At 34.8% G+C, this 13893-nt stretch overlaps 1 long non-coding RNA gene across 1 annotated transcript in view; it reads right to left on the reverse strand.

Moving 5' to 3' along the window:
- Window positions 1–3398: 3398 nt before the first annotated feature.
- LOC131526162 (uncharacterized) overlaps window positions 3399–13893 on the reverse strand; it is a 36426-nt gene continuing 25931 nt past the window's right edge. The window contains exons 2-4 of the long non-coding RNA XR_009267391.1: window positions 8212–8379; window positions 7964–8090; window positions 3399–4523 (exon numbers count right to left, since the gene is read on the reverse strand). This is a non-coding gene — a long non-coding RNA (uncharacterized LOC131526162). The remainder of the gene's footprint in view (window positions 4524–7963; window positions 8091–8211; window positions 8380–13893) is intronic.

A 13893-nucleotide genomic window follows, 5' to 3' on the forward strand; every position in this document is an offset into this window, starting at 1 on the left:
TGTCTCATTTCTTCTTATTATAATTTACTTGATCTCTTCTTGTCTCATCTCACTTTGTCTTTTCACTTCTCAATTTGTTTATATATATATATATATATATATATATATTTATTTTATTTTTTTAAATATTTTTATATATTTTTTTTTTTTTCAGTTGAGATGAGAAACCTTGTCTTTTCGGTTTGTCTCATCTTTGTTGAACTCATCTTTTATCATTCCTTCTCAGGTTGTCATCTTAATCTGTCTAATCTTTTTTTTTTTTTTTTGTCTAATATCCTAATTTTTTTATCACTTCTTATTTCATCTCAATTTGTCTACTTCTCAACTCACTGTCTTTTCTGTACTCGATTTGTCTCTTCTTTTCAGTTTGCTTGGTCTTTTCTCATGTTGTCTCACTTTGTCTCATGTCTTCTGCATTTATTTCATCTCATCTTAATGTCTCATACTGTCTCTTCTGTCCTATTCTTGATTTGTTTTATCTCTTGTCAATCTCAGATTGCATACTTCTAGTCTCATCTCACTTTTATCTTTTCTCACTTCTCTAGTCTCATTTCCCCGTCTCATCTCATTCCTTCTATTCTCTCTTTGCCTCTTTCCTTCTTGATTTATCTCAACTTCTAACATCTATTTTTGACATGGCTCATCTTAAGTTGTCTCATTTCCTCCTGTCTCCTAACCTCTCCTCTTAGACCCCGCTCATCTGTCCTCACACTGCTTGTTTATCTTTGTTCGTTGTGAAATGCACAGATCTAAAGGGAGGGAGGGAGGGAGGAAAACAGGGAGGTCAGCGAGTTTGTCTGAGCTGATGTTGCTGTCATAACCGTTTCCCTCACAGCAACACTGAGGACATACATAAAGGTTTCTGCTTTCAAAACATGTCCTGGATCAGGTGACAAGGTCAGGATGGCCTGTCGGTGTGTGGAGGTGTAAGAGGTGGCCTGCACAGACTAAAACCATGCCCTTTCCTGACATTGTTGTCACCAGAAAACATTGTAAACTTCATACCTTCATACTCAACAGAAGAACAAAGCTGTGATTGCCCACATGAAATATAAAAACACGGAAGCATTTATTTAAGGGCTGACATCACTGTCATCTATTTAGAAGCGAGTCTCAAGGAAAGCTTAATTAACCCAACACACATCCTCTCTCAAGCAAATAGTGCTCCCTACATTGAAATCACTTCAATGTGTCAGATTTCAAACAGGCTACCCAGAGTTCCCCGGTAGACCCATCCTCATTTTCCTGCTTGTCTGTAGCATCAGAAAGCTGGAACGCTAAACTTCTTAATTCCCAGTGAGAACTGGCACGGTTTGAGATCTGGCATTGCACTGTTTGTCTGTAAATTATCCCTCAGAGAGGGGGAAGATGGCATGGCTGAGAAGTGTGGTATGGTCTGGTGTGGTGTGGCGGTCCCTCACTACTCTCTCTGGGGGGCTTCGACACGCCGCATAAATGCAGCAAACTAAATTAATCTAATCGCCACCAGATTGCACCTAATTTATGTCCCACAAGCGAGAAACCAGTCCCCACACCTCCTCTGCTTTAGTAACCTCAGAAGTAGGCTGTGATATGCCAGATCCTGAAACAGAACTGTTCCATCGTCTAAAAGGAGGCACTTTTCATGCCAGTCCAGAGGACAGTATGGTACACAACAATAAATCTGTTATGGGAAAGACCTCCATTTGACATCTGCTCTGTGTGTTTTGGCAAAGCCGATGTCTTTGAATTAATTTATAGACTTTTATTTGTAGCATATTAACGTCATCCCAGCTATAGAAAGAAACTTCTTCCTGAGTTGAAAAGCAGGTCAGTTTTCTCAAAATATTGCATGAGTGAAACATGTTGTGGAGGCAGACAGTCCACATGAGTCTGAATATAAATACGGTTTTAAATAGAAAACCCAGAGATGGTCAGTGTTTTGCAGGAAAGCAGTGCAAGGATACGGGCTGTGCAGAGGAGAGGATAAAAGGAGCTTTATGCAGCTTTGGCTCTACCTTGGTGCTGTTGGTGGTGATACAGTTTCTGCTCCCCCATAAGCTTCCACTCCCCATCTCTGTACAGTCAGCATTGTAAACACATTGTTGCTGCGGGCAACCAAGCCGGTGACTCGGTGGGTGTTTTTTAATGCATGACTGACAGTGACTCTCCCACAATTTTGGTCCCCCTCTCCCTGTTCTCCTCCAACACAATGCAAATCGGAATTGAACGCTCTAAATCAGCCTGCAACATTCTTCTGAAATAGAATAAATATAACCAACTTATTTCACAAGTTAAATTTGCCCATTGCAAATATAAAGCTGATAAAGGCCTATATGATATCATACAGTTTAATTTACAATAACACATGCACAATTTCTGCAAAGAAAAATATTTAAATAAATAAATAAATCTGTAATTTGAACAGATTTATAATTTAGCAACTTCTTGATCCTGTAATGAAGATGGAGAATGCAATGCATTTAACATTATATTTTCATGGATGTGAAAGTAAAAGTCCGACACTTATCAGCTGATTTCAATAATTGAAGTCATGAATATTATCCGATAACAATGGCCGTGTTGATATATCGGTCAACCACTAATATTAATTCTTAAAATAATTAAATATTTTAATCTATGTCTTTTTATTGAATGCATAAATATGTTTACAAAAAGTGGAAAATGTTGCAAATGTTGCACAACAGTTCTGCTAATCTACTTTCATGCGTAAACTCAGTTTCAAATCATGTCATTTGAATCAATTAAAACTGAAGCCTATAAAAGCATATCAACATAAAATGTAAAAATCTGAATCAATTTAAATTTGGTTTAATTCTATTTGATTCAGATTCTAAATTCAGATTCACATTCACATTCTAAATTTGAATTCAAATTCACATTTGGATTCTGAATTCAGATTTAAATTTAGATTCTGCATTCGAATTCTGACATTCTGGTTCAAATTGAAATTTTAAGTCAAAATTGAATATTGAATATTGAATCAGAAAAGCAGTGCTCTGTCATAATCTAAAGCTTCTCTGGAACCACCACTGATGTAAACACTTGATTACACAGATATATCCAGACATCAAGAAGCATTGTGTGCAAAAGCATGAGTCAAAGAACATTTATGTATACCTGACATATGGCCACTTTATGAATTGACTTACAGTTCAGCGAGCTTAAATTCTTAGCCACAAGCAGACAGAGGTAGAGGAGCTACACTAGGCCCATTAAGACATAAAACAGCATGCTTCAGTCATTCAACCAATCAGAGATCTGCCAGAGGGTGTTAAGGCCTGTCATAACACGAGTCCTCAAAAAAACCTGTCATATGGCTGATGGGCTTTTATAAAAATTCCCTTTGAAATGTGTATATATATATATATATATATATATAATGTATATGACGTCTGTTTGAAGTTTAAGTTTCCATTTGTGAAGATGGGTCTGTACTCGATGTTGCGCGCCTCATCTCATCTATACTTAACACCCTTTCTGACCCAAGGCATGACCTCAGAGGGTTGAATGGGCTTTTGGGTCAATGAGAATCTGTGAGGGGAAAACCTGTGATGACTGAACACATACACACATGTTTGAAGTGAAGTGTCACTGACCATGACTCTCTCAGGCCCAACGGTGTGATTCGTTCCTTGATAAATATTTCATCCCAACTACTTTTGTCACATACGGTCAAATGTAAACACACTAATCCAGCCTTCATAGACCAAACCTAGGTTAAAGAGCATCAGATGGGCTCTGCACTCAACGCTGGACAACCTCGGGTGCAAAAAAACATCCTTTGATTACACTTCCACACTTCTACCCATTCCACAATTCACCACTGTCCCCAACCCCACAGGTGAGAGTTACACGACTAAATGGGATTTCATTCAATGTCCCTTTCGGATGTTGCCATGGAAACCCCGACAATAACAGCATGCGGAGTTACATGTGGCTTTGTGTATGCCAGTTGTCGCTGAGGCATCATGGTAGAGAAAAACAGGAGGCTATTGTGCACAGCCCTAGGGAGTGGCATTGACATTTGCTTTTGCAGGATGCACTCTCAGCTCTATTATAACAAGATGCATGGCAGAGTGCCTCAACACAATACCAGCCTACTTCTATTGAAGACTTGTTGTCCAGGAGTGCTTCATCACCAGAACTGTGGGGACTCACTAGGCACAAGGTGGACAAAGCTAAGCAGAACACAGCCTTGGAAAAACTAGAATTCCTAAAGAGAACATAATTGGAATGTCTCACTGATGTAAATATACCACTGGACTGGATTACCTTCCAATGGATGTGTTGGCTGCATGCCGTAGGGTAATTTCCTTGTGTTGCTGGCTATGTATGTGTGTGTGTGTGTGTGTGTGTGTGTGTCTTCACAGATGCATCATTACAGTCGGGGTCACTGCAGAGCGAAGCAGGGGACTCCTTTTAACAGACAGACAGCCACTGCTCAGGAACACCACCTTCATCCACCTCAAACTGGAAGACCTCATCTCTGCCTGCTGCCCAGACTAACAAGCTACAGTGTGCTGGAATATAAACAGGAAAAAGAGCAAGACTCAGGAAAGAGAACAATGGTGTCAAACTGAGACAGTAGTGACTGAAACTCTGAATCCTAGAAATTATTTGAAAACCATGTGCTGTACAACTGCAAGTAGAAGAAACCATATTACCTGATGGATTTTGTTTGAAATATTCGTATTTTTCTTATATTATTTTCTTATACTATATAAGAAATATATACTTATACTACTATATAATATTGTGCATACTGTTAATAATTACTTTCTATGAATAATTGAAAAATACAACACTAAAAACTATTGTGTGTGTGTGTGTATTTTACAAACTATTCTAAAAATGTTAAATTGATATAAAAACAAAGCCGTATGTCTATACAAGTTATGTTCCAAATTTGAAGTTGATATCACAAAAATTGAGGTTCCTTTGCGATTTTGTTTAGGCGCTATACCAAAAATAGCCACTGGTGACACCCAAACTCTGCTGAATTTATTAATGAATTTTACTGTCAAAAATATTCTTGAGTTCGATTCCCATCTCAAGGTCCTTTGTCGATCCCGCTCCACTCTCTCCACCCAATGCTTTCCTTGAATGCTTGAGTTTTGAGCTTTTAAGCTTTATAATGATATCTAATGTATGATTACTACGATATGTGACAAGGAAAAAAACAATAAAAAGAGCACAAATTTGACAGGTTAAAATGTTCAAGTGAATTTGGCATCACAACATTACAATGTACAGTATGAAAAATGGATATCCATTTTGAACTTTGGTAAAGATTGTATTTAATAGTTTAATATTTTAGTGTTTTTAAAATATTAGAGATTTTAAAAATGAATAAAGTGAATGTTACATAATGATTAATTTAATCTAAATGTAAACAGAGGATAGGAACAGACACAATTAAAATATATAACATTGAACAATATAGAAAAATGTATAAAAATATATTATTTACATTAAAATTTTATAGGGGCCTGCCTGAGATTGCCATATTATTACTAAAATAATTCACACTGTAAAATCATGCAATATTAAATTACCTTTTAGGTAATTAGCTCAAACCATCAGACACACTTATTTTTTAATGACCTGATCTGATAGACATGCTTTTGTTTGAAATGAGATCAAAGCAAGCTAACATTCAACATCTGAAATTATGTTTCTAGGTTTATCTGTGTAGCTGAATACCTTAAGAACTCTGAATAGAATAAAAAAACAACATACTAAACTGACCCACAGAGGAACACACAACACATTTAACATATACACCACAAATCTCCAGACTCTTCACAGTTGGTTTAGGCTGGTATCCAGACTGCACTCGCCAGACCTGTCACTCCCAACATTCCGTACTGCTGCCATGACAACTGGTTGTAAATGTCTTAGACCCCCGGTGTGCGAGCATTGCCGTGTGACCCTGTCCTGTCAGGGGTCAGTCTCACTGCACATCATAAGTAAAAATGGAAAATTGAGCCATGGACAGACATGCCTGAGAGAAGGACACAGCGAGAGAGTGATCGAGCTGGGCCGCCCACTGACCGCTCATCGACTGTCTGAGGCATATTGCACACAAAAATGGCAATGGCTGTCTCAAAATAGCATGCACCAATCTGACTGGCCTACTTCATGCAGATTTTTACATCATTCTGCCAAATTTTGTGAGGTTGACGACATCAAGTGCTTTAAAGATATTCAATAATTTAGTTTGAGACCATCTTCTGTCTTCAATTGTTTTTTATTTTATTTCTGAGTTTTAAGCACTTTTTTAGTATGTTATTTATTGTATTATTTTATGCATTTTATTTTCTTACTGTAATAAATCTATATTATTCTCTCTTTTTATTATTCTTTCCTGTGTAAGTAGACCCTAGATGTCGCAAGTTACCCAATTTCAAGTATTTTACTGTTGTTTTGTGTATTTTACAAGAAAATTCTATCTTTACATTAATTCACATTTAATTTAATGTAATGTGTTGCTTACTGTTTCAAGTATTTTACTGTTTTTTTTGTGTATTTTACAAGAAAATTCTATCTTTACATTAATTTACATTTAATTTAATGTAATGTGTTGCTTACTGTTTCTTTGTAATTGAGAAATTGACAAGTATTTTTAATTAAAGTATTTGTCTTCCTCTTATTTTTTATTGTATTATTATTATTTTTTCCTTTTCTTTCCTTTCTAAGTAAACACTGGATGTCACATGTTGCCTAATTTTAGCCAAATTTACATACAATGCAAATGTAAATTAATTCAATAAATTACATTTCAAACTATTTCACATTTAATTCAGTGTGTTACTTGTCATTTTCTTGTAATTATTTGTGAAATTTACCAGCAATTTCTGAATGAAAAGGTTTTTTTTTTTTTATTATTATTTATTTATTGAGTATTTTGTATATGTATGTATGTATGTATATATATATATATATATATATATATATATATATATATATATATACATATACATACATATATATATATATATACACACACACACACATATAGTGCTGGCAAGCGATTAATCGTGATTAATTACATCCAAAACAAAAGTTTTTGTTTACATAATATATGTGTGTGTACTGTGTATATTTATTATGTATATATAAATACACACACATGCATGTATATATTTAAGAAAAATATGTTATTTTTATATTGAATATATTTATATACAATATAAATTATACAAATATAAATATATGCATGTAAATACATTTAAATATTTTCAAAATATATATTGTATATATACAGTATATATACTGTATGTATATACAGTTTTTATTTTATTTTTTGTGAAGTAAATAAAATGGATTATTGGAGTATGTTTTTCAAGAAAATGCTGTTTGTTACTTTAAACATTTACATTTATCTTACATTTATTTTAATGTGTTACTTTACATTTCTTTGTAATTATTTTGTGAAATTTACTAGCAATTTCTGAATGAAAAAGTGGTCAGATAAATCCTTAAACACGCAATCAATTTATATAGCAATGACAATGTATGTGCCCGCTATGTTGTGCACTTGACATGTCAGTCAGACAGACAATCTCTTCCTGTCTAAGTAGGAAGTTTTAGACCATAATAAGCTGCGACGTGACCAGACAGGCTACACTGCTAAGCTTTATTGAAAATATGAAATCAGATGCTCCCCTTTTGTATGTTTCTATTCAACCCACATATTAAAGGCTTCCACCTTTCAAATTACAGGTTACTATAAAACCTGATTTCCCACAGCATGTTAATTACACAACACCTCATATATTTGGCGGAGCACACAGGTGGTGGACAGCCTCTTTATTATTAAGGGACTTAGCTAGAACGAGGAGAGGTGTGTGTCTGCTTCACCGAGAGGCTTATGAGCTGTAAAGACAGACTTTTATACAAGCAGTTATTGAACTCTCCTCATCAGATGACTCCGGGCGCCAGCTGTCTCTTCTCTCACCTTAGTGTGGACAGGTGTGGGGCCACCTGCCATGCACCTGCTCCTCGCACTGTCCTGCCGTGCAGGTGCGCTGCCACTGGATGAGAACAGGCCTACTTTCACTCTCTCACTTTCTCTGGCTCTTGCTCTACATGGAAAGATGAGGCGATTATATCATATTGACATCTAAATTTCACCATCTAATCTTTAATGTTCTGTCTTTGCTGTAACCGAATTCGCTTTGCTCTAAAACACTCACACATACTCACAGAAACACAGATGTCAGCCCATCATACAGATGTCCCAGGCCACCTCACACAGATGTTCAGGTACAGTGCGGTGCATGTAGACAGGGTCACTCAAATGAGAAAGATGGGTCAAGCTGGCATTCAACAGCTGATGTGAAATCCCATGCGATGTCCACTCACACCTGGAACCTGGGCATCACAAATGGATCAGATTCAGGCAAATGTACTTTTAATTATGTGAAATACACAACAAAAACAATCTAAAAAGTATGAACGATTTAAATACTTAATGAGGATTAATATACATCCTGAGTTGCTGTCCTGCATATTTAAACCTTCTATATCCCTCATGGGCAGTTCATATTGATTAAATGATGGAGAAAATCAATGCAAAACATATGTCAGCAATGTGTTAGAATCATAATTTGTCAAAGCAGTGAAGCTTAAACTAATGTTAATAGCATCAACAATTACATATCGCTTTTTCTTTTAAGAGAAAATTAAAATTCCGTCATGAATTACTCACCCAATGTTGTACCAAGCCTGTATGCTGTTGTCTTTCATTGAAAAGTATTTTATGATGCTTTTAGGTGCATTTTATCCTATTAACAGCTTAACATGACCTAACATCATTATTAATATACACACCATATTATATATATATATATATATATATATATATATATATATTTATTTATTTATTTTTATTTTTTAAACGTTTTTTAAAACCATCAGAGCTGAGTAGTAACTGATTACATGTAATCTGGATTACATAATCAGATTTCAAAAATTAAGTACTTGTATTAAATTACATTTTAAAATACTTAGAATCAGACTACAGTTAACTCTTTTGTTGATTACAAGATTACATATTATTCACACAATAACAATAAATTATTAATCATTTATTGATCCTCTCTAATTTCTCTATTTCATCTTTTAAATGTTCCTTTCTAAAATAGCCTACCGCTTATATTTTTGCATGTAAAAACTAGGAATTACCATACAACTTACAGTGAAAAAACAAACAAAAAAACAGTAAAAGCACATTCCCAGAAGTCCCTCCCTGTTTGACATCACATTTGATTATAAATTCTTTAAATAGTTGAATGTCTTATTTTTGTTATCATTAATGTACATTAGGGTGTTTTGTGTAACATTTTATTTGGTTCATGTTTATTGCATTATCTGTTATCCTCAAAGTATACACAGTATCCTTTTGGTCTTTGTGTGTATGGCCCGTGCACTACACTGTAAAAAGTTGACTTAACTTAAAAAAATTGAGAAAAACCTATTGCCTTAAAATTTTTAAGTAAATGATAATTTAAAAAAATAAGTTAAGTGAATTGTCAAGTTCACTTAACTTTTTTTTTTTTAAATTATTAGTTACTTAATAATTTTAAGGCGACAGGTTTCCTCAATTTTTAAGTTAAGTCAACTTATCACTTTTTACAGTGTATATAGCCTATAGTCTATACGTAAATATTGGCCACATTTAATGGACAGGCCACCTATGATGGATTCTGATTCATCATGATTTTCTACTGCACCATTATGGTGTTTATCAGTAAATTAAAAATAAATAAATTTTAAAAAATAAAATGTAGTTGCTTATGATTACTGATCACTTTAAAAAAATACACAGTTATAATTTGTAAAACATAGGCTACAAGCACCAATATGTCATCTTGTAATACAAGAAACACTGTCATTATATTTTTTTATGGTGAATTTCTGGCAGCCATTGCTGCCTTTTTTTTTTCTTTTTTTTTTAACCATAAATTAAATAGGACATATTTACAGTGTACTTTGTGTAGAAATGTAGAGAAATTAGGAGAAAATAACTTTGGACTGACATAAGGACAAGTAGGGAATTTCATTTTGAAGTGAACCAGAACCTTAATCTGGTTCACAATACATTCAGCTTGTTTAAACTTACATGTGCATGCATGCAAATACACACACACACACACACACACACACACACTCAAAGTGCAATAGACATAAATGGTTCACAGAGGTAAAACAGCCTCAGTCTGATCATTAACCAAAAAGGGGAATACCAGATGACTTCAGTTTCATGACAGACAAACAAATGTATGAAGTCTCCCTAAGTACAAACAAAGCATAATGTCATCCATCATGACATGACAGGTCAAAAGTGATTCTGTCAGCACTCTCAACTGAAGACGTTTTATGCTAATAAGCCCTTAAGGATTCAACTGATCACAGAGATTTTAGGGTCTACAGATCAAGAGAAAGATCTGAGGGGGAAAAGTGAGACATGTAATTGATGAAGACTGGACCATAATGTTGTTTTGACAGCATGGAAGACATTTTGGTTCAGTCAAAGGATACTAATAAAACAATGAGCTTTATTATGAAGTACATCTCTTCTCAGGTATCATTCACGTCCGTAGTGAACTACTTAAGGTTAAAGGTTTGTTCAAATCCCTAATGTAAGTATGAGAAACAGTAATAATAATAATTTGTCTGAGAAAAGTACTAGCTTTGGCTGCTCTGTGCTAAGTTTAGCTCTGAAGCCAGTCTTTGTCCCAATCTTTAGAGTAAAAAAAAGTGACCATCTTGTCAAAAAAACGCCTTTTGTTTTAGTATTTAAAAGAACATGGACTAGTTATGACAAGCTGTCAAGACAAACTGCATTTGCTCAAGGAAGAGAGTGCTTAGCTCAGCATGTGCACATACTGACATCAAAAGCTCTACTGCCACCTATAGCATGCACAGGGAACCGCAGTAAATACAACATCCCTCCCTCATCTTAAAAAAAAAAAATGTAATTCAAAATCACACAGGGATCTTCACCCTGTCAGTCACCTTTGATCACAAAACTATTTCAGACTAGATTTCTCTTAGAGGTGTTAATTTGCAAGCATATGCAAATCTTTAAAGCTCAAAATGAGTGAATGTGGTTTCATACAGAAGGAATAAGTGTTAGTGAACAAGAAAGGAAGTGGGTGAATGGATGCATGGTATGTACAGCATTACTATTTTAAAGGTGGAAGAAAGGTTTTTTTTTTTTTTTTTTCAAATCTCTGAGAGACATGTTAAATAACTGGATGTGAAACCTCTTAGCTCTGACAGTCATAATTAATCATATAAATTGGTGTTATTAACAGCTATCTGCTGGAATCTGGTAGGAGATGTGGAGATAAGAGTGGCAGACATGGAAATAAACTCAAACATCACAGTCTGGCATGCCCGATTGCCTTGCATCATATTTTGTCTGGCTGCTTAATCTAAGACAAGAGCGTCTAGCATATTAAGCAGAGCAGAGTTCTCATCAGGTCAGTTTGAGCCGTGTGCAGACTGAGTCTTAATGACACACGCACACACCTCACGTTTAACTCCCTCCACTGCAGTAATAAAACACACCCAACACCATTAACACTTGCTTATGGGAGTGTAAACCAGTTAAATGCTGCAGTGCTGGGCACATCAAGCCTGACAAACTGCATGTAGTTACTCACCCTCATGTCGTTTCAAACCTGTATGCTGCGGTGTTTTTCAGAGAAACTCAGAAATAATCAATTCAGAGAAATAATTCACAGTGGTCACAGGATCACGGGATGTCAAGCTCCAAAAAAAGAAAATTGAAAGAAGAAAAAAAAAAAAGCATCAAAGCATCATTGCTTTTTATGGTGACTTGTGAAACCATAAATCACTCATAATTCAATATAAACAAAATAAATAGTGATTTTATGCTTGTAGGGATCCATATTATCTAAATAATATACATATAGCCTTACAGTAGTTTCCTGGAGAGAAGCAACACGCTAGCAACAACAAGGTCATGGATTCAGTTCTGTATATATTAGTTTATATTGGATATTTAATTGTTCATACACATTTTCCCATTTTATTTTACTATATTTTTTTTAGAATTTTTATTTGATCTATTGCAATACTCATATATAAGTTAATATTTCAAAACTAATAATTGAGCAATCTTTAGCAAATCTCATAATATACTGTACATTACAATGTTGTGATAAATTTACTATGAAATTTTAATTATTTAATAATGCACTAAGTGTAAATGGTAATTAGATGCTATTTACACTAAGTGCAAACAGATATAGATTCTATTTACACTAAGTTAAAATAGGAGGATTTTCTGCTGTTTATTCTGCTTATTGCATATAGTGGCAATTATCTGCACCTCATTATTGTAGTACATTATAAAACAGTATGCAGTAATATATGCAGTATTTACTCAATTATGAATTGCTTGTTTATTACTTCCTGCTTTGGATAAAAGCGTCTGCTAAATGTAAATGTAAATGTACTTTTTAGCACAACATAGTATAAAATATTAATTTGAGGTATTGATTAACAGGTACAGTATAACGGTTTATCAGTATAGGCCAGGATTTTAATACCTGTGAATCCCAATAGGGATTGTATTCTACATATATTCTTTATAGAGTGCTGCAGGGATGACAGGTTTTTGTAGGTCAAAGCCCAGAAACAAGTTAGCATTTTAGCGCTTCTGGTTCCATCGTCCTGAAGTCAAGAGTTTTTGGTTAAATGCCTGAAATAATGTCTGTGGTGAACACAAGCTCAATCTATTTTCACACTTTATTATATGACATGAAATACATCAGTAATAATCTTGTGATTTAAAAAAAAAACTTTTACTTGTGTTGGTTGCTAACAAGTGTCCAAATGGGACAACAGAGGTTGTCGGGGACATTAAAAGCTGTCACACTGAACAGGTAAACTCATCTACTCAATTGTCCACTTTCACAGCCTCTTTGTGTTAATAATTGTGTTATTGCAAACTAACTCTAACTTTCAGGGGATTTTTTTTGTTTGTTTGTTTTAATAAAGACTAAACAAGCTGTCAGATGCCATTAAAGTCATTTGACCGTGGTGTAGTTTGTTTACAGCCTATTTAGTTTTTCCCTTCTGCCAATGGTAGTTAGGCTTTAAAATGTATAAAAGTTGTGTTCATTTGTGAAGATTATTAAAACATGCAAGAATCACAAACTATTGTTGGTCACAGAGCTTATTTTCTACAATAATCCAAAAGCCAATGGAAAAATCCAAATGCGTTTTTGTCATTATCACTCTAGCACTCCATTCAAGGGAAGAAATAAAGTAACACTGGTTTGGAAAAACATGAGGGTGCATAAATGACAGAATCTGAACAACATGACACCGGCTCTAATATTTATATTGCACATTTTATTATGATATTCAGTCCACACTGGCAGAAGAATGCAGATATTCAAAGGCATTTCTGAATGTCATTTGGCTCCAGTATTATTTTAAAAATGGATCCTGTCCTCAATTCCCAATCCTTATGTGACTCTCTCTCTTAGTCTCGCTCAAAACCACTTAAGATGATTGTTAAACGTGACTCTTGCCAGCGATAATACAATAAAAAGAATGACTTAGCTAAACAAAAATAAAACAATATACTCTAGACAAGCAGTGCCTGGCGCGCTGAGATTAGGAGTGTGTGTAAAAGTTGACAGGAAAGAACAGAGGAAAAGGAGGGGGGCTGAGGTGAATATTGCTCCCAATCTGTTCCTGTTTGTCATTAGGCTGTATTCTACAGTACGTGTTTATAGTTTATGAGTACTGGGGCGCATATGGGGCAGATGTCTAAGCACTGCTGGGCTGGAGGGAAGCAGATGTCTGTGCATGGCAGAGCTCAAAACTTTACCTTACCTCGGC

Source organism: Onychostoma macrolepis, chromosome 19 (genome assembly GCF_012432095.1).
Source record: "Onychostoma macrolepis isolate SWU-2019 chromosome 19, ASM1243209v1, whole genome shotgun sequence".
NCBI classification, from domain to species: Eukaryota; Metazoa; Chordata; class Actinopteri; order Cypriniformes; family Cyprinidae; genus Onychostoma; species Onychostoma macrolepis.